The sequence below is a fragment of the Aedes albopictus genome, chromosome 1, assembly GCF_035046485.1.
Source record: "Aedes albopictus strain Foshan chromosome 1, AalbF5, whole genome shotgun sequence".
NCBI lineage: Eukaryota > Metazoa > Arthropoda > Insecta > Diptera > Culicidae > Aedes > Aedes albopictus.
This window is the reverse complement of record NC_085136.1, coordinates 148,575,908-148,597,319: the sequence shown is the minus strand read 5'-3', so window position 1 is coordinate 148,597,319 and position 21,412 is coordinate 148,575,908. Positions and strand designations below refer to the sequence as shown.

The 21,412-nt window shown below is 39.2% G+C and overlaps 1 long non-coding RNA gene across 1 annotated transcript in view; it reads right to left on the bottom strand.

The window, feature by feature from the left end:
* The window catches only part of LOC109400797 (uncharacterized), a 30,311-nt gene extending 19,864 nt beyond the window's left edge, over positions 1-10,447 (bottom strand). Inside the window, exons 1-3 of the long non-coding RNA XR_009996616.1 lie at positions 10,024-10,447; positions 9,903-9,954; positions 9,394-9,836 (exon numbers count right to left, since the gene is read on the bottom strand). This is a non-coding gene — a long non-coding RNA (uncharacterized LOC109400797). The remainder of the gene's footprint in view (positions 1-9,393; positions 9,837-9,902; positions 9,955-10,023) is intronic.
* Between the last annotated feature and the right edge of the window lie 10,965 nt (positions 10,448-21,412).

The window sequence follows — 21,412 nt, the reverse complement described above, 5'->3', positions numbered from 1 at the left end:
TATCATACATGATTTCAATAAATATATGCGTTTTTAGGTGGTTCTGTGCTACCTTCGGTATTATGAGCAGCGCGATATTTTAATAAAGACTTAAAGGCTGTCTGGGGGCCATCAATCCTTTATTTAGGTTAAACGGTGATTTATAATGTGTATCGATACAAATATTCGATTGTATATGCTACGTCGATACTTTTTGCACGAATTGAGCAACCCTCTGAAATTTATGAACTGTAGAAACAATGCTTACAGAGCAAATGTTCTGATACGTTATGTATATTTTTATGATTCATTCGATGTTTTTTCGCCTCCTGACAAGCAATAAAGGGTTTGTTTGAAAAACAATTTCAACCAAATGAAGGGGAAAATATTGCTTTTTTCACAGAAAGTTTTCGATGCTTCGTTGAATTTCATGACGTTTTCTTCTAGCGACAGCTTCCGCGATACAGCAAATCACTGAGCTCCACACTAACACAGCAAGAAATCTGTCAATATTTACTTAATACATGTGCATTTTCAGCGAAATGCTCTATTTGCATGAAAACAATCCACTCTCACAACTATCGGATGACCACCGTCAAATATCAGGATTACCAACTGTCCGGCAACTGCTGTCTTGTCGCTGTGTCGCCGAATCTGGCGCTGGGTCCTCGGCGCGGAAACCCAAAGGTGGGAATAAAATTTTGGGGTTTGGGCGCAATATTGCGTCATAATAGTCCCAAAGACATCAAACAGATTTGAGCCATATTTCAAATCCAAAAAATCCATATTCAAAAGTGTCCAAAGTAGCCCCGTGTTTCAAAAGTAGCCCCGCACGACGGTACTTTCAGTTGTGTTAATTCACATTTGTAGGGTTCTTGTACTGGTTGCATTGTGTTTATATTGCCCAAAGTCACCCCCATGATGAACTATTTGTACTACAGCATGAATAATTAAATTTTTCATGGAAAATAGCTTACTAAATCAAGAAAACTCATAGTATTTAACAAAACAACTACTGAATGCACCTAGAAAACAGCAATTCATTGCAAATTCGATGCTCAGCTGTTTTTAACCTTCACAGTACCAGGTGCCAACATCAAAAGTTTAAAAATCTGTTACTTTGTCAAATTTCATCCGATTTTGATGAAAATTTTACAGAAAATCACAAATGAGTTGCATTTTAGACATATGCTTTGGAACCATAAAAGTTCACCGTTGTTCCGGATTTAGGCCGGAAAAACCTGGGGTACCCTAGGTACCGAAACAGGGACTTTTTGAGAAAAACACTCGAAAACGTGTTGAAATTCGCAACAAATCAATTAATTTTAAATCTTTATTCAAGCACACCTGTACATGCACGGTTCTGCGACAGTAGAACATGTTCCGGCCGCGTAGCAGGCCGGAACCGGTTCCGGTAGGGACCCAAAGGGGACACTTTCTGAATTTCACAGAACCACATCGTTCGACGGCTCAAAATTCATGATTTTTCATGTGGATCTCAATAGGCATAGTGCCGATGTCCAACAAAGGATCTGGCCACTTCCGGATATTCCGGAACCGGTTCCGGTAGGGACCCAAAGCGGACACTTTCTGAATTTCACAGATCCACATCGTTCGACGGCTTGAATTTCATGATTTTTTTTATCTAGAATCTAATAGCCATAGTGCCAATGATCAAAAAAAGTTTTGGCCACTTCCGGATATTCCGGAACCGGTTCCGGTAAGAACCAAAAGAGGACACTTTCTGAATTTCAAAGAACAACATCGTTCGACGGCTCAAAATTCATGATTTTTCATGTGGATCTCAATAGGCATAGTGCCGATGTCCAACAAAGGATCTGGCCACTTCCGGATATTTCGGAACCGGTTCCGGTAGGGACCCAAAGCGGACACTTTCTGAGTTTCACAGATCCACATCGTTCGACGGCTTAAATTTCATGATTTTTTTTATCTAGAATCCTATAGCCATAGTGCCAATGATCAAAAAAAGTTTTGGCCACTTCCGGATATTCCGGAACCGGTTCCGGTAAGAACCAAAAGAGGACACTTTCTGAATTTCCAAGAACCACATCGTTCGACGGCTCAAAATTCATGATTTTTCATCTGGATGTCAATAGGCATAGTACCGATGTTCGACAATGGTTCTGGCCACTTCAGGATATTCCGGAACCAGTTCCGGTAGGGACCCAAAGCGGACACTTTCTGAGTTTCACAGATCCACATCGTTCGACGGCTCAAATTTCATGATTTTTTATCTAGAAGCCAATAGCCATAGTACCAATGATCGAAACATGTTTTGGCCACTTCCGGGTGTTCCGGAACCGGTTTCGGTAGGGACCCAAAGAGAACACTGAATTTCAAAGAACCACATTGTTCGACGGTTCAAAATTCATGATTTTTCATCTAGATGTCAATAGACATAGTGCCGATGGCCAATAATATCTGAACACTTCTGGATATTCCAGAACCGGTTCCGGTAGGGACCCAAAGGGGACACTTTCTGAGTTTTACAGAGTCACATCGTTCGACGGCTCAAATTTCGTGATGTTTTATCTAGAAACCAATAGTCATAGCGCCAATGATCAAATATGGTTCGGACCACTTCCGCATATTCCGGAACCGGTTTCGGTAGGGACCCAAAGGGGGCATTTTCTGTATTTCACAAAACCACATCGTTCGACGGCTCAAAATTCATGATTATTCATCTTGATGTTAATAGGTATAGTGCCAATGGCGGACAATAGATCTGGGCACTTCAGAATATTCCGGGATTCCAAGAAGAGCCCAAATAGAACACTATCAATAACCCCCTCGTTCGTTTAATCAAAATTCATGATTTTTTTTATCAAGAAGCTGGCCACTTCCGAATGTTGCGGGATCGGTTCCGCTAGGGATCCAAGAGGACACTTTCAGAATTTTACGTAACCCCATCGTGCAACAGCTCAAAATGCATGACTTTTCTTCTATTCATTAGTCATCCTAAGCAGCACATGTGTCACCGAAGAGCCACGCAGCGCAGTTTTTGAAATCGATTTAGTTATGGCAGAAAGTGCCCAAAATAAGATCCTTTATTTGAAGAATATTAAACCCTATAATGCGAATGTATTTTTGTTTACAATAAATATGACAAATCGTTCAATAATTCGGTAGTTCAACTGTATGGATTATGCTGAAACTGCACCAGGTACTGATAATCAGGAGTCTCGTAACCTCACTTTTTATCTGTGCTACGATTTAGAAATCAGTCATTGCGGTGAATTTATGATCAATAACAAAACGAAAATATTTGAAATCATTATTTTACATCAATCTAATCCTACAACAGCTCATTTATTCATAAAATTTAAAAATTAGTACTCGTAGAACAGGTACATCTGAGGTTAGATAATCGCCACTGCTGATAATATTTTATAAGTGTTTATGGCTTTAACCCATATCGGCTTGGGTCAGCGCAAACGAACTTATACTACTTTTAGTAAATACTCAACGAATTTGAATATATTTTCTACAGTTTACTCGTACATACAATATATGTATACAATATGTACTAGTTTGTGAAAGTGAACAGAGAACGTCGGAATGGTCCCTGTGGCCGGATTTATTCCGGTGGGTCACTGGGTCAGATTCTTATAAAAATGGTTGTTGTTTTTTTTTGGTACACAGCGTATTTTCCATATACATTCGCAATTAAATTCATTCTATTTCTATTAAAATTTACTCCCTCACCATCTTACATTGATTATCAACAGTTTTAGACCGTTTAGGAGTTATTGGATATGGCCACCGAGTGCTCAATTTCCATAATCGTGTCGTTTTTTGTGGAAGATCCCTTGAAATTATTATTTTTTTGTAATAACATTTTCTAATGATTTTTTTAGGAATTTCCATGCGTTCTACTAAGTTATTCTTTGTGATGAAGTTTACCTCCTTCTGTTGTTTTTTTCTTATTGGAATAACGCTCTAAGTGGAACAGAGCCTGCATCTCAATATGGAAAAACCCAAAAAGATTTCCTGGCGGAGTCCTTTGATAAATCCCTGGAAACACATGAGAATTATTGGACAAATTCCTTGAGCGATACTAGAACTCCTCCATATATTGTTGCTGTAATTTTCTATGTAATTATAGATGAGATTCCTACAAAAAAAGCATCCTGCGATTCCTGCAGATATTTAAAAAAAATTGTAATGAGTATCATCCAGATTTTTTTTTAATTTTAGAATCTAACTTGATTAGTGAACCACTTGATAATTAAGTATTCTTGCGGAAATCATCATGGCAAATTTCTGCAGGAATGCTGCTGGTATTTATTCAGGAATTTCTGGTGGAATGCACTTGGATGACCGGATGGAATTCTTTGGGAACAATCACAGAAATAATTTTACAATCACAGTACGGATTTGTATAGGAATATTTGAAGAAGCCTCTGGATGAGCACTCTCATAAAGAATCTCCCATCAGGCATTTATGGAGACACGTCAAGTGGATTTTTTTAAAGATTTTTCCATGGATTCCTTCAAGAGATCCCCTTGGCATTTCTTCACGGATTTCTATAAGAATCCCTTCAGTAGTTCTTCTAGGGAAGTTCCCTCTGTGATTTTTACAGACATTTTCCAAAAAAATTCAACACCAATTCCGCTTGGAAAATCGCAAGAATGTCTGCCTTCTTCTCATAAAAATCCTCATGTGATACCTGCAGAGATTTTCCCAAGAATTCCTCCAGGAATTCCTCTCTTAGAGTTTATCTCTTAAAATTCTGGCTGGGATTCATGTTATATTTTATATGGGATTCATGCAGCAGTCTCTACTGTAACTATGAATTCTAATAGAAATTCAGGCTGAGATTTTTTATAGGGATTCCTTCAGAATTTCTCTACAGCTCCTTCTATGAATATCTCTTGGTATTCTTGCTGGAAATCCCCTTCAGAGTCGTTTGAGTTTGGCTTAGTTTCTGGAATATTCGGAAGGGGTCAAATCAATTATTGGCCATCGTGCTATTCTATGCCTATTGATACTCAGATGAGAAATCATGTATTTTGAACCGTTGAATGATGAGGTTACGTAAAAATCTGAAAGTGTTCCTTTTGGATCCCTACTGGCACAGGTTCTGGAACATCCGGTAGTGGCCAAAACCATGTTTGATCATTGGCTCTACGACTATTAGCTACTAGATAAAAAATCATGAATTTTGACAACATCGAATGAGAGGCTTACGTGAATTTCTGATAGTGTCCTCTTTAGGTCTCTACCGAAACCGTTCCTGGAATATCCGGAAGTAGCCAGATCCATTGTCCACAGTCGGCACTATGCATATTGATATCCAGATGAAAAATTATGAACTATGAGTCGAACGATGTAGTTCTGTGAATTACAGAAAGTGTAGCTTTTGGGTCCCCACCGGCACCGGTTCCGGGATATCTGGAAGTGACCAGAACCAAGACTATTGGCTTCTAGATAAAAAAAATCATGAAATTTGAGCCGTCGAACGATGTGTTTCTGTGAAATTCAGAAAGTGTCCCCTTTGGGTCTGAATATCCTGAAGTGGCCAGAACCATTGTCGAACATCGGTACTATGCCTATTGACATCCAGATGAAAAATCATGAATTTTGAAGATAATTTTAAAATAACGATGGAAAATGGAAAATTAACTAAATGTGACATTTTTCTACACCACATGGCCAACGCAAGTTATATTTACCATATACTATCCACTTTTTGATCATCACTTCGATAAATGTTAGTATTTTAAGCGAAACATCTTTCTTGATTTTTGGCCCAAAGTTACCCCCAGGCCCAATGTCACCCCGACTGGCGGCATACAATTCAGTTGCTGTAAATCTAGTTTTTTGTAAGAATCTATTAAATATAATCTTATCTCAAGAAAAATCTAAGATATAAAATAAATTTATCTCAACAAAACAATCAGACAATCATAGATTTAACAAACATTCTAAAAAACACCATCTTCAACCAGAGGCTGTACAGACTAAACATTGAACAATCACTAACATTAGGCAATGGACATTACACGAAAAACACCAAATGAAGAATTTTCTGTTAGACGAAAAAATTTCACCAACTGGAGCAAGAATCGAACCCACACTTTCACAAACATTAAGCTGAATTAAAAAACAATGTTAAAAACTTGTAGGTACCTATTTTGTGCTACTTGTTTGTTTTATATGTAAAGCTATAGAATATTTGTATTTTATAAAGTTTTCAATTATATTTAAGACATTGTTTACGAAGAAAAAAAACGATTTAAAAAAAAACTTTTTCAAAGTCACTTTTTCCATTTATTTTAGAATTATGAAAAATATATATTTTTTTGGGGTGTCCACGTGGACATTGGGGGAGGGGGGTAGGGGTCAATGAAAAATCCACGCTCGTCCACGGGGAGGGGGGAGGGGGTAAAAAACCATGAATTTTCTGTCCACGTGATATATGGACGGCCCCTAACCCGCACAGTTGTCGAAGTATCCAACGCTCAAAAACAAACCTCAACGCCCAAGCGCATTCGACACAGAGTAATTTGGAGCAATTACGTACTTACCGACTGCGCCATTGTAGGAATATCATCAATAAAATAAATAAATAAATAAATAAATACCAATCTTAAATTTCTTTCTATTTTCACTTTTTTTTTCTTATTTTCTGACATCACACACAAACACAATACGTCAGCTTCTCACTACTTCTGTCACAAAACTGCTCTCCTTTCAATCCATCGCACTTGCTTCGGTTTGGTCTGGCTCGGCTTCCCTTCTCTTTTCGTCGTCGCTTCGTATGTATCATCATCATCATTGTTATCGCTTTCATGCTCGTGCATGCCGTCATCAGACTAAACCAGGCCCCTGACACGGCCTATATCAATGCATCGGAATCATGGTAGACAGGATGTCCTGGGCGCTAATAAATAGCGCCCACTGTCAAATGCGAAAACATCAACAATTTTTTGTTTAACGTTTATTTTGGTTTGTTGATCAGATTTTGGAATCATTTTTTCCACCGCTTATGATCACAGAACACTTCAAACTCGCTTCAATATTAATGTACGGTAAGAGGAGCATGCGATTAGTTGAATAAACCAACCCAACAAACACACATTGTGAATGTGGTTTCGTGTATGGCTCACAACATCAAACAAAAGCTGCGTTTGTTGAGTACACGCTCGTTTCAATTTGCACGAATATGAGTATAAGGCAATTAGATGTTGGCTACGATAAATTTCATTCATGCCAGGGGCCTGGGTGCGTCGCTTTGATGATCCTGAAGGTGCACTGAAACAAACTAAGAACTTATTTTGGAATGATTAATAGAATTATATAGATCGTGTCGATATTTACAAAACCTATTTGTTTTTATCATACATACCAATTATCATTACTACTCGTAGTAGTTTTTAAAAATACTGTTTTTAACTTTTCCCATCGCACTAGTGTTTTGATCGAATGGAAGCTCCAAAGATGATTTGATAATTGAACAATATTTCAATAATCGAAAATCTCCGAGGTCACTGGACAACATTCAGAGATAAAAAAGGGTGTCTATGTCTATGTTAACGCCTTCAGAGTACTATTCTTAAGAAATATACAAAGAGCAAAAAGAAAAAAAATGTGTCGTAGCTAATTTTTAAAGATTTGATATTTCTGAAAATTATTCGAAGACAGCTACTAGAGCTAGCGTTTTTAGCCGATATGGGCAACTAGTTTTTCTGACAGCTTCCCCAAACAATAATCAGATAATATCCTCAGTTATTTTATAATACATTCTGAAAATTATTTCAAGCTGATTACCAATAGTGTCAATAACCGATGTTAGTCATTGACAGCACCAGCATCATCTCCAAATAACTCTCATATTAGTGTTAGATAGCACTTTTTGAGCTTCCATTCGATATTGTAAAGAAATTTGTCAACCCCTATTTGTCAAAATATAGTCAATAATGTATCAAATTGTGTTTCTAATTTCGCTAGTCGTCTTCTGCATATCTGTGATCATCTCAGTCCAAAGTAATATTATATCCATCGTAACCCTTTACAATGTCAACCGTCCTAAGTCCTAACTAAATTTCTGCTTTTTTGGTCAGTGAAATAATACCGTCTAAGATATAAAAACAAAAAAGTTCAGTCAACTGATTTTTGTCAAAAATAAAAATGATAATGATTATTTGTCAACTTTTATAAATTCACAAAACCCATAAAAATAAGAAATACAAATATAAACTCCTATAATCAACAGTTTTATCTTTACCTTATCAGTCCATAATTTTCTAATTGTAATGAATCTAATCTGTAAGGCTGTATAAGTCAACTTATCCTAGCGTCCCCTGTCCTGTGTACTAACGAATTCAAGTGATGAATGATGAGTGTAACGCAAAGACCTCCCCTACCCACTCTTGCGTTACGTTAAATTTAACAATTATTGTTAAATTTGAGAAAATTCAAAGAATGCAAAGATAAGGTCAAAGTAAGCTGAATTATAATTTGTTTTTGACTTGTGATAAATGCACGGCGGATACTCCTTTGGTTCCCATTAGCACTTACGGCGATTCCTTCACTTGCGCTCAACTCGTAAACTAGATATTTATATCTAGCTCAAAGTCCAAGCGGTGGTGAATGAACTGGCGCTAAAGTGCTAATGGGTTAAGCCCTCCCATCGCGTCAAGATCGAATATCCAGGGGGAGGGTAAAATTTTGTTTCCTAATATTGGGTCAAAAATATCCAAAGGGATTAGACAGAAAAGAAAACATTCCGAGTTTTACTAAGAATTCCGTTAAAATTTCTAAATGAACTGTAGAATTGCAATCGCGCAAAATCTCATTTCTAGAGCTTAAATTCTCATTGTTTACCGGGAATTTTAAGCTATTTGATAAACTTCCTTAGAAATTCCGTTGAAATTCTGCTTTCAAAATTTCTCTCTTCGGTTTCTTCTGCAATGCCTTCAAAAAGCCCTTCAGGAAATCAAAAATCTGAAAATCCAATTACCGGGAATACCTGTCATAGCGATAAGAAAACAAAACTGCCAAAATACCTGTCATCTCATTACCAAAATAATCACAGAAAAGCTTTACTCAAATTACTAATAACTAATAAGCTATGCCCAGGAAAGTCAAGGAAATTTCCTTTACGAAATGTTCCTGGACCGACCGGGAATCGAACCCATCACCCCAGCATGGTCATGCTGGATACCCACGCCTTTACAGCTGTGAATATATGGGCATTCACCCCCAAGAAATTCATAATTCCAAATTATTTTAGAATAACATTCCTAATAGCCAAAATATTACCGATTAGTGAGTGTCGGATTCCGGCATTTCTCCAGGTGAATCCAGGTGGTAGACACCCTGCACAACACTAGGGGCTTGAATCGAATTTCGATACGATTTTATGTATGTACCCTGGGGATAATTACCTGCTTATCGCTGATTCACAAGAGCAATTTAATAATGTCAGGAATCTCCTCAGACTCTGACGGGATCCTGTTCATATTTTAAACCCCTGGTGCCGGCATCCACGGCCGCTTGTACAAGAGCCATCGTTGTGTTCTACTCTCCTGAAGCATCCGATTGATAGGCTTCGCGCCAGGCTCTGTGCTCCATCGGCTTTAAACAAACTTCTTGTCCACACGTCAGACCATAGCTCCAGCCAGCTTGGACGTTGGGATTCGGACGCATCGCATCCAATTGACCTGGTCCTTCCATCAGCTACCAAGCAACTGCTTTCAGCAGCTTGCTTTGCTGCTTACATGGCATACTGTCTGCCAGGCGCTTCGCTCCAGCTCCAACCGCGATGCAAAGATTTTTCCACCCTCGTCCAGCTGCTCCAGCTCGTGGAAGTCAAGTTCTTCCAAGATTCCTGCAATATAAAAGCATCCTTTATTACATCAATTTTCACCAAAGAAAACCGCAAAAAAAAACTTACCGATTGACGAGAACTGCCCCTTCTGTTTTTGGTGGTCGGTGTCCCGGAAAAGCTGTATTTAATTGAAAAATCATCAGTAAATATCATAAGCAAAATTAATTGTAATCAGAAAAATACTTACCCAAAACAAGCGTAATCAAGGAAATTATGAATAATTCATAGGAAAAACAGTCGACTCGAGCGAGAAGCAAAAATGGCTGCTGCTTGTCTGTTGCGCTGGCCGATAACAACAATCGGTCAGTGCTGCTAGATGCAATATCGCATCATAGGGGGATGCGATATAGCATCGTTTTTGTGTAATTTCTCACAACTTCAATGCAACCAGTTGGTTGCAGCTGTTTCTGTGTAATATTCACATTTGCTCGATGTGAATATTACACAGATACAACGGAAAGGAGAATCGTTATTGGTTTTCTGTGTAATGCTGAGGTGGATGTAATTTTGTGCAAAATTGATGTGATTATGTATCTGAAAAAAGTGATTACGTCGGTTTACTGATACATCGAGTGCATTACATCGAGGCAGATTACATTATTTTTTGCTGTGTAGCAACGTAGCAACCCCACAAAAACCATTCACGCTTAACTTTCTCACCAGTAAAATCGGGCAAACTCCATGACACTCATCGAGTGTTTCCTACACTCAGCGAAATAACCTTAATATTTCCATAAGGCCCAACTTATGAAACGGTCTTTAAATAATTCATAATGATTCGGATGAATTTCATAAGGTCACTCTATGACGTAAAATCGTCTCACAGCTTCGCTTTTATTCATGTTTAGCCGTGTTTAGCAACATGGTATTCTTAAGCGTCGGTAGCCGTGTGGATAAAACACAGGCTCGATGATCCCGACGTTCATGGATCGAATCCAGCCTGCATCATTTTAAGATTTTTTTGTTTTTTTCATAAGTCTGTCTTATGAAATTTGCCATAGCAAGCAAGATCAATTTTCATAAGGTATTCTTATGTCACCCATATGAATTGTTGGAAGTTAGGTAGCGTTGAGCGCTCGGATAGCGTCGAACCTTCAGGTACGAGTTTGGAGTGTTGGAGCGAGGTAGATTTGTTGGCGTAGGTATGTTGTTATTGAAGAAGATTGAACAATTGTATATACCTGGAATGAATAAAGAGTGTAGCGGTTGCTGATTGAGGTATCAGTCGGCAGCCGTCTAGTTTGATGGAAGATGTCTAGCGTTTTATTTTCATTGTAATCTAGAAACAGGCATCGACGGAGCTAGCCTCGCTATGGCCTGCGTGGCCATGGTGGACTAGGCTCCAACAAGAATTAGTTATAGCAAATTTTCATAAGGTTTTTCGATGAATTTCGCTAGTTTTTTTCGCTGAGTGTACTTACACGGATTGCAAATTAGCTCGTACACCCCCTAAGCAAATATTTTGCAATATCTTCGGCATGGCAATCTCTTTTGGTTAAGAAATCACCGTTGTATTCATAATTAATAAAAATGCGGGGGCACGAGCAAATTTTAAACCTGGGGGAATATTACTCATTTTATGAGTGCCATGGAAATATGGCAACATTGGTTATCCGTGTTGAGAATGTTGTTACCGATGCAGCGCAGCAACGCTTCTGAAGCGTTCTGCAGCATAAACAAACTGGCCGGCTGTCATCTCCATCCCCCCGCAGTGTGCCGCACTCCCCGCATCTACTTACTGCTTATACGCTAACACCTTCCTTATAAACATCTTGGTTTGAACGATGTGCAGATTAGAGGGGGTCAAATTAAAAAGTGTTCAGATTAGATTAGGTCAAACCAACGGGGGTAGACGGTACGGGATTTTCGGTAGGTTAGTAGCAATTTCGGTACCAAGCATCGTAAAATTGCTTTGGCATATTGTATCTGACCGGCCTGAAATCATAAAACGTGTTGACTTTGAAACTGTGATTTCGGAACACGCTCCCGTGAGGCCATCCCGAATAAAACGGTATCATACAACAGTTTTACAGTGTATCATTTTCTTATTATTCATGTTATCATAAACTGGATTATTTATCGATGATACGACATATGATATTAATGATAGTACTTATCATTTTGGGAGTTTGAATGATAACCCATTCGGTTGTTAAGTATCGTTACCATTCAAAAATGCTATATTTCTCGAACAGAAATTTTGCTGAATTATAGATGTTATAATCACTTTATCATTAACATTATGATACGACGAATAATAAAAACAAAACGGAAATATTTCACCACATCTGTTTTATCGACCCGAAAAAATGTACACCCCTGCGGGCATTTGTCGGGCACTGTCAAATTTGCTCACGATTAACTGAATCGTAGTTTACTTTCGTCGTGTTTTTTATTCGCTGGAACGAGAATCGAACCGTATTAGATTGTCGTGGCCAAAGTTGTTTCCCGTAAGTTAACGGTGCTTATCCACTACACCATGTGGAACCTGTGCTCGCGGTTGACTGATATTCGATGGTGTTGTGAAGGTAAAGCAGTTAACTATGAGAACCGAGGGGAAGACTTAAAGCAGCGGCGTCATGCTCGCGATTTTTTCCGCAGTCAAGTTCGCAGATTGTGAACAATCCTCGGTACCCACTTTACGTAATTTATGTTCAGTCCCTTACTGTCAGAGCTGTCAGATCGGTGTAACACGCTAAATATAATTTACACAAAAGGAAATTTACACGAAAAAAAATACACGGTAATGAATATTTATTGGGTACCGGACTGGACACCGAAAATTTGATCGTTTTCTTTGGTACATCGAGGTCTTGAAATTAGTCTATGCTTAAAGTTTCTGCTTTGAAGACAGAAGCTCCAGTGAAAAATCCTCTGAAAAGGGAACCTTTGGAGGTTCCGGCTTTGCATGTGATCCGGTAAGTTTGCAGTAATTAGCCGAATCTAGCTTCTGGCATGGAAACAGCAACCGTCAAGGGCAGCCGTGTTTAGTGAAAACGCGCTCTCTGGTAGAACAAATTGGAGCTATCACTGCTGTGGAGTTTATTTTGTGTGCTCAGAAGTACCGAATCCTGTCACTATTACACACAATATCGAAACAACATGTTCATTTCATGCTTACTATGGCCATTGTATTGTCTGAACATTGTGAAAAATAAAAAAAACTAATATTAATCGTTCAACTTGCGAAAAGGGAAGATAAACAATTATTCATATATCATTAATGGTATCGTTATCATTAGTGTAATAATACTCGTAAAGTATTGAAAAATATCAATTTAGAAACTTCAATCATCGAATCATAAACCTATCGTTGTTTTTGTAATAATCATTCCACGAACTAAAATTTTATGATACGAACGATACCTTGAATTGTATATTTCTATGCGGGATGGTTGACCATAAACACTTTAAGGTATCCTAGCCTTAACAATGTGGGTTTCAATATAGTATAAGGACATGCTCCCAAAAATATGGATTTTCCGAAAACCACGGTGATTAGATCGGTCTAACCAAACATTTTCCCGATAGATGATGAGTTTCTGAATTGAATGAGCTAAAAATTTCCAAAATCGATGAAAAATTGACGGAGATATAATCATTTCAATTTCGTGGGTACCCGGGTACCCTGCCGGCCTTCCACGTAATAAAAAAAATGCAGGATCCCCTCCCCCTGCCCCTCCTCACTTTAAAATTTGGTCAACCCCAGTAATAAATGTATATTCACGAGTTCTAAGATCTAACAGAGTTCCAACATCCTAGTCTCAATAACCATTAAAATATCGAGGTTTGAAATTGAAAATGGTACCCGGGTACCCTGCCGGCCACATAAGGGTTAACAGTGAACAGAACTGTCAGACAAAGAGGCACAAAACAAACAATAAAAAAGGCGCGACGATTACTCTTTATCCCTACTGGTAACAGATAATGACATGATCTCGAAAATTTTTGTTGCAGACAAAACGAAAGCTGAATTTGTTGCGTACTTTTCAACTCATGAATAATCAATTAATACTAACTCTAAGTTGAAACTGTTTCATGATAGATCTTCAGCAGAGTTCTAGTGTTTACCGACTCGAAGTTTGCGTTCGAAAATCGCAATGGAAGGCCTAAAAATCTCTAAGCTCGTGGTGTACGATGTTTATCCTATTATTTTCAAGTTGGGACAAACTTATGTCGCATTGGGTGGATTGTCGCAATAAACACAGGTTGCGACATTGTCATCATTGTTGTGCGATGGTTGAATTTTGATTTAGGGGTAGGCGGGGCAATATGGACACCCGGGGCAGAATGGACACCCTCAATATTTTGAAATATGCGAACTTTTTTGAACTTTTAATGAATGGAGAATATAGTCCATTTGTCTAAAACGTAGTTTCAGGAAAGAAACATTCGAAATTAAAATTATACTTGATTTTACACGAAAAAGTTGCGTCCTCCGTTTTTTGTGTATGAAAATTATAATTTTCACACCATCTAAAATAAGATTTAGTGATTAATTTATTGCAGGTCGATTAAAACCTGATATTTCTAGAACACATGCAAGTAGTTTTGCTGTATCTACATGCTTAACATGTTTATATTTTCTTCTTTATTATATCCAAAATCAAGTTTGGAAATATCTTCTGCTGCCGGGGCAAAACGGACACTCACCTTTTTGAAAGAAGCGGCAAGGGAAAAATATAACCCAAATCACAAACCAACCAAATCCTTCGATTTCAGTATATTTTCGGTTAAATGTTCACTATAGTAGACATAGGGTGAAACAAATTTGTCAAAAAACGACAGCAGTGGAAAATAGTTGTTCTAGGCACAGCTGTACATGCCGACAAAAACGAAGCTTTATCCAAAACAGCCTGAATTTAAATTAACTGAACAAAAATGAACTACTTCGGCGTATTATTCATCCATAATAGTTGTTTTGTAATGAAATAACTTTATAGGTGTAAATAATGTACGGAATTCGTAAAAGTCTCATGGTGTCCATTCTGCCCGCATGCTTGAAGACGGTCATGAAAAACTAACTTTTTTCATAACATTTTTTGAAGTGGATAAATCATTTTCCTTCGTAAGCATTCTTATGCAATAGATGCCAAATAGACTTTAAAAGGATACATGTATCAAAAAACTAAACTTTTTTGACATCTTGCCAGGTAAAGTTGGCAAAAACCTTAGGGTGTCCATATTGCCCCGCCTACCCCTACTGTTATTTAATGAAAAATCAAAAACCAAAATATGAGAAAATGCTTCCAGGTTAGCCTTAATAGTTATTTTGTGGAGACTGTTAGGTGCCCCGCACAAATTTATAGGCAATTGTAAGCAAATTACCTGATACAAATGCGAAAGTACAAGTAATTGTCTTATTTAGAAAGTTAAAATGATTGACCTATTGGAGACTATGAGAACAGAATTGTGGAATCTAAAGTGAAAAAAGTTATTAAGGGGAAAAATCACTTTCAAGGGGCTGTCGGTAATAAAAACGTAACGTATCTTGAAAACTAACGGAGTTACGAATTTTGCGTCTTTGATAAAGTTATTCAGAACAGCATTTTCTACAACTCTTGTGAAGACATAAACCTTGTATCTTGAAAAAATCAAAAAGTAAATTTTCTATCTCACTTTTAGGGGGATTTATCATTTTTTCCAACAGGTTAAAAGAAGCACGTTGTTGTAGTGAAAAACTTCCTCAAAGACACCATGATGCTAAACGACATGGTTAAATCCGCAATCGTGCCACATAGTAGTTGGATTCTTGTGCGTGCAATATAAGAAATCTTTAAAACATCATTTCGTAAAAACACCGTTTCTCGAGAATGGCTTGACGAATCTTCGAGAAATTTGGTTGACCCTAAAGCTCCGTGGTCAACCTTTTCCTTTTTCGATATCGTGCATTTAGCCAAAATGGCGATCGAAAAACCTCGAAATTTTTCGATTTTTCAAAATTTTAAATCAATGCCCCTCCCCTCTCCCAGGAGGGGGAGGGTCAAAACTTCAGATTTATGTGTTTCTAGTCGAGAGAAATCAGAAAAGGTGAAATTTAGAGCTGGGCAGAACGAAAGTTGATTTTTTGTCGGACCGTATTATTTTGATTGAGTAAAATGTATGGTCTATGCTGTCAAAATATCAACATTTCCCTTCTTTATCATGAAGTTTCCAGACGGAAACCTTGTCTCAATCACCATATTTAAAATAGAGATATTCTTCACCACTCCGCTACATATGTAAATGACGTTAGTCTGATGGGTACAAATTCGATTTATTGAAAGATACCCCTGGGATCAACGCCAGATGCTGTCTGCAGCTTAGAATGGACAGTTTCAAATATATTCACTCACATACCTACTATATTTGCAACCGTAGTTGTTCTGCCGAGGAAATATGTTGGAGCCAACCGTGCAGGACAAAAGCAACTCACAGACGGGGAATATAATTTAGAAGCTATAAATTAGCGTAATTCGATAAAGCGAATTGTTATAAGTACTATCCCTCCGATCACACTAAACCTAATGATTACCTTTTTTTTTATTGAACACCAATGTCCACTCGAGAAAAGACCGATTGTAATTCGACCTAAAATTATTCACCTCCAGGGTATCGTTTTCTTCATCAAGTGACATAAAAAACCTCCTCACACTCGCACTGCAATTGTGCTTGACCCGACGACTAATGCTCATCCCCCACACATTTCATTTTTTTTTTGGAAAATTGTTCTCGATGTGAAAGAAAAAAAAACTCACGTATCCAGCCACACTGTTGGCATTTCTGCGTGTGCTGCTGATGGCTTTCCACACGACCAAAAGAGATACCACCCTTCACGCCAATGACCGGTGAGTGGTTCAGGATGGCCAATGGCCACACTTCAGTCGGTCAGACATTCAGCCAAGGGAATACGAAGAGCTGTTTCACATATCTTCAGAATCGTGCAGGATATTTTTGCCTTTTCGGAGGACACGTATGACATCGTTGTCGCTTCGCCCTCTGCTGATGTAAATGATAGCCATTCGCCCCACTCTCCGTTTGTGAGTAGGTATCTGAGAATGGCGTTTGTCGTTCTTCTTTTATTTCGGAGGATATTTGCCCTCTGGAACAGAACTAAGGGAAATCAGGGCGACACGTGCCACCCCAAAAAATGACTCGTATTATCTATCAGGTATCAAGTGAAAAATCTTAAAAAAGCTCGTTTTTCAATATTTTTTTCTAAAATGTTCAATTTATAAAGATTTTAGTTTTTTTTTCTGTAATTGACGATTCTCTGTTAGTTATTAGTTTTGATCACCAATTTTAATGACTACAATATGAATAAAACAGCCTATAACAAATGTTTGTCATAACAGTATTTACGTGCAAGTACACATTTTTGAAAAAAATTGGAAATAATTGGAGTGGAATGAGCCATTTTACGAGACGTTTCGGATCAGCTGATCGCTCATTTCATGAATGAAAATTTGACAGGAGGTTGCGCCCAAGCCCGTGAGTGTTAATATCAATATCAACACTGTTGTCGTTTCGTAAAATAGACTATACTTTACTGCCGTAATTCTGCAAAGTGACGTAAGCGACATTGATAGTTTTGGCCCATTTTTTTTTATTATGCATAAAACTCTTGCTCATCCTTGAAGTTTCTTTCCAAAGATGATAGATTACGACTAGATCTTGCATTCTAAGACAGCAGGAATACCACAGTGTTATTTTTACACCTGATATTCTTTATAATACACCAAAACATATCGAAAATTAGTTCACTACGCTACAGGGTTTTAGCGGCTTTTTTGATCTTTTTTTCGGCTTTTTTTCAGGTTTTTTGGCTTGGCAAAACTAGTGTCGCTCCCCCAGCTACGCTATTATGGTCCATGGACCTGTCAGATGTTTCAGCCAATAATGTAGCAACAACCCATTGATAACGCATGTACATCGTAAGGCCACAGACAAACAGACGTAACACTCTGATAATTCCCAAGTTTTCCGGCGGTGTTCAGAAGGCAAAAAGGTCTGTATGCCGACGGGTCGCCAGGTGGCTTCCCGGGTTTGGGCAGTAGAACCAATCTTGGCCTTTTCCACCTCTCCGAAAATTCACCTCTTTCTAGGCATATCTGCATAGCCATTCTGAACATGTCTAGCCTGCGGAATACCGTCCGTACCAGGAACCTTGTTCAACTTAAACGCTATTGCAATGAGTTCGTCGTTCGTCACCGGGGTCACCTCACCATAGCCGGTTTGGCCATAGGGGACGGGGGCCCATGGTCTTGCATCGTGGCGTGGGAACTGCAGAGAAGCGTTCTGAGGGTGCTGACGTTGTTTGGCCATTCCCGGGCAGAGGTCAGGTACTGACGATCAAAATGTGATATTGGTTTGTTTGAGATAAGAGGTAAAAGTACTGAAAATAATAGCAAAAATCTGTTCTTGAACCATCTAACCAATAGCAAAATTTGATATTTGAAGATCAATCAAATAGCTTACTGTAATTGGTTAGATCTTATCAAGAGCTAAATGTGCAATGATGATGATGTTCCAGGAGTAAAATTGAGATATTATTTTCAGTACTTTTACCTCTTATCTCAAACAAACAAATATCACTTTTTGATCTCCGTATCAAAATATGCAATTATTGAAATATTTTACTCTGCTCGGGTTACTACTCTGTAGGCATCACCCCATGGGATCGCGTTGGTTACCCAGCAGAGATTTTCGAAGCACGTCCGCTTATGTGCCTTAATCTCTTTGTTCAGTGCTAGTTTGGCCACCCTGTAGGCCTCACGTTGTGCCATTCTACCTTCATCGGTGCGAGTGCGAGCTCTTTGCATCCTCCTTCTAACGATCGAACACTAGCGCCTCTGGTGGAAGGATCGCGCAAAACAAATGAAATTTGAATTGATCGTTAAATGCATGTGCCAAGCCATTTTCAAGAGTGTTACGTCTGTTTGTCTGTGATTGCACTCTATTACCTCACAGGTGTCGAGAAATCATGGTTCAAGGGGGTTGGATTTGGATTGTGACTTCATTCGTGTAAGGTGTCGGTTGATGTGCAATAGTATGGGACAAATATCAAATTCTCGCTCCAGTCGACTTTTTAGATTCCATTTAGGTCCCATATGAACTGTGCAAAATTTCAGCGCGATCGGTGAAACTATAATTTAGCGCAAGAGTTTCAAAGTTTTCATAGGATTTACTATGGGAAAAGTTACACTTTCAGATAAAAAATCCCAGAGGTCGCCCTTTGTCTCCTTAATGTACATCGATCAACATTTCTTCTGCTATTCTGCTATTATTAACGCATCCCCTGGCTTTCGCCCATCTGCGTTGTCTTTTCACTAGGCAATACGTCTACCAATTGATGTTTATGGGCTTGCCGGACCAAGTCATGTAGCTAAGCCAAACACCCCACCTACAACTGTTGGGTAGGCACCATTGTCCCGCCCACTGGTCTTTTACAGCTAGTTGTAGGTGCATGTGTGCGTGTAAGTATTGGTGTATGTGTGTTAGTGTTGGTGTATTGTAGGCGCCAACTCGTTCTAATCCACTCTGATTGCTAACACCCTATAGAACCATTACCCTTAAATCTGGCAATCTATGAAATAGAATGAGTTAAGCGCCTGTACATAACAGTCAGTTAAATCAAACAAGGAATATTAGTATTAAAGCGAAGATACAACGAAGCAACGCCCCGAATCTCGAGAGCACAAACCCCAAGAACCAAATGACAGGCAGCGTCGACAAGTCAATCAACTGGCCACCACCAGTGATTAACCAATCGAGCAAACCCTCCAGCACAAACCGCCATCAGCTCTCCCGACCTGCGCCCAACAAATCCGAGGCACAGCCCAGCCATAGCTTCATCTTAAAACCAAAATCTAGATTGCAGAGCACAATACTTCCTAAGTAACCGCGCAGCTCGGGCCGCAAATCCCACACAACACGTCACAAATAAGCCAAACACTACCCCGTCCGTACAACCGAAACCGATCTAGGGTAGAGAAGGGTCTCTTTCCACTCCAACCCGGACTCAACTGCACCCACAGGGTAGCGCACCCCACACACACTGCACTCATGCATCCATCACGACCCGAGCCGCATGGTCACCTGGGTTGCTTCTATCTGCATGACCTCACCCAACCCGTAACGCAGAGTTTAAATCCCTCTCTTGCATTACAAAGCAGTCCCTCCTCCCAAAGTTTGTGCGTGGAATAAATGAGATTCTAAAGCTGAAGAAATCGTCACCAACACAACCGTCAACAATGAGCACGCAATGGTGTCGGCAGAATCAATGACGACCCCTTCAGTCCCAAACCCAATTATCCTACACTACCCAAGTAACCACAATGCTGAGCCGTAGGAGCCGTACGCACTGCACGTACGAAGTACATACAGACCTACCCGCACCGCCTAAACAAACCACCTAGGCCGAACACAAGCGAAAAGCGGCACCACCACTGCTGAACCACGACTATACCAGTAAGTAGGTATAATCGCAATTAAGCAATCGTAGATCCATTCCCCGCTCCTACTCAGCCCTAACGATCCATAGCAATGCTTGTCAATATATGCACCCCACACACGCAAACCCCACAACCCAACAGTATGGTCACTTGAGTATCCCTGGGATTTTGATTACATGATGGTCAGGGATCACAGCCATCAAAACGTTCCACACTTTACCAGGGCTTGCGACCTGTAACCATCATGATTTCCGCTATGAGAAACCATGATGGCTAGCGGTGTTATGTACATCGATCAACATTTCTTGTAGAAAAATTATTTATTATGTTTCCAGTTCAAAACCGAATTAGCGACATTTTTTCTTTGACTTCCGCTGCTTTTGCCTTGCGTTAAACACAATGTCGGAAGTGGGGCGCTGTATTGTACACCTGGTGCGCTATACAGCGCCCCACTTCCGACATTGTGTTTAACGCAAGGTAAAAGCAGCGGAAGTCAAAGAAAAAATGTCGCTAATTCGGTTTTGAACTGGAAACATAATATGAAACTTTCTTTCGAAGACCGCAAAACGATTGGATGCTTGTGGAAAAAGTTATTGATTTATTACCGATTAGTGATCCAACGAGCGGCTTTTTGTTTTGTTTTATTAGCAGCACTGTAGCTGCTGCCTTGGCTGCTGCTGTTTCCGGGGGTGGTGATGCCTCCCGTCACCCCATGCAACAACGGCAGCAGCAGTGCTGCTGATAAAACAAAACAAAAAGCCGTTCGTTGGATCACTGGTAATAAATCAATAACTTTTTCCACAAGCATCCAATCGTTGTGCGGTCTTCGAAGGAAAGTTTCATAAATGATTTTTCTACAAGAAGCGTTGATCGATTTGAATTAAGGAGACAAAGGGCGACCTCTGGGATTTTTTGTTTGAAAGTGTAACTTTTCCCATAGTAAATCCTATGCAAACTTTGAGCCGCTTGCGCTAAATTATAGTGTCGCCGATTGCGCTGAAATTTTGCACAGTTCATATGGGACCTAACTGGAATCAAAAAAGTCGACTGGAGCGAGGATTTATTTTTTCCATACAAGCGGGTCCCATACTAATGTGCAACCCATGCCTATGAAAAATATAGGAAATCAAAAAATGCTATCGA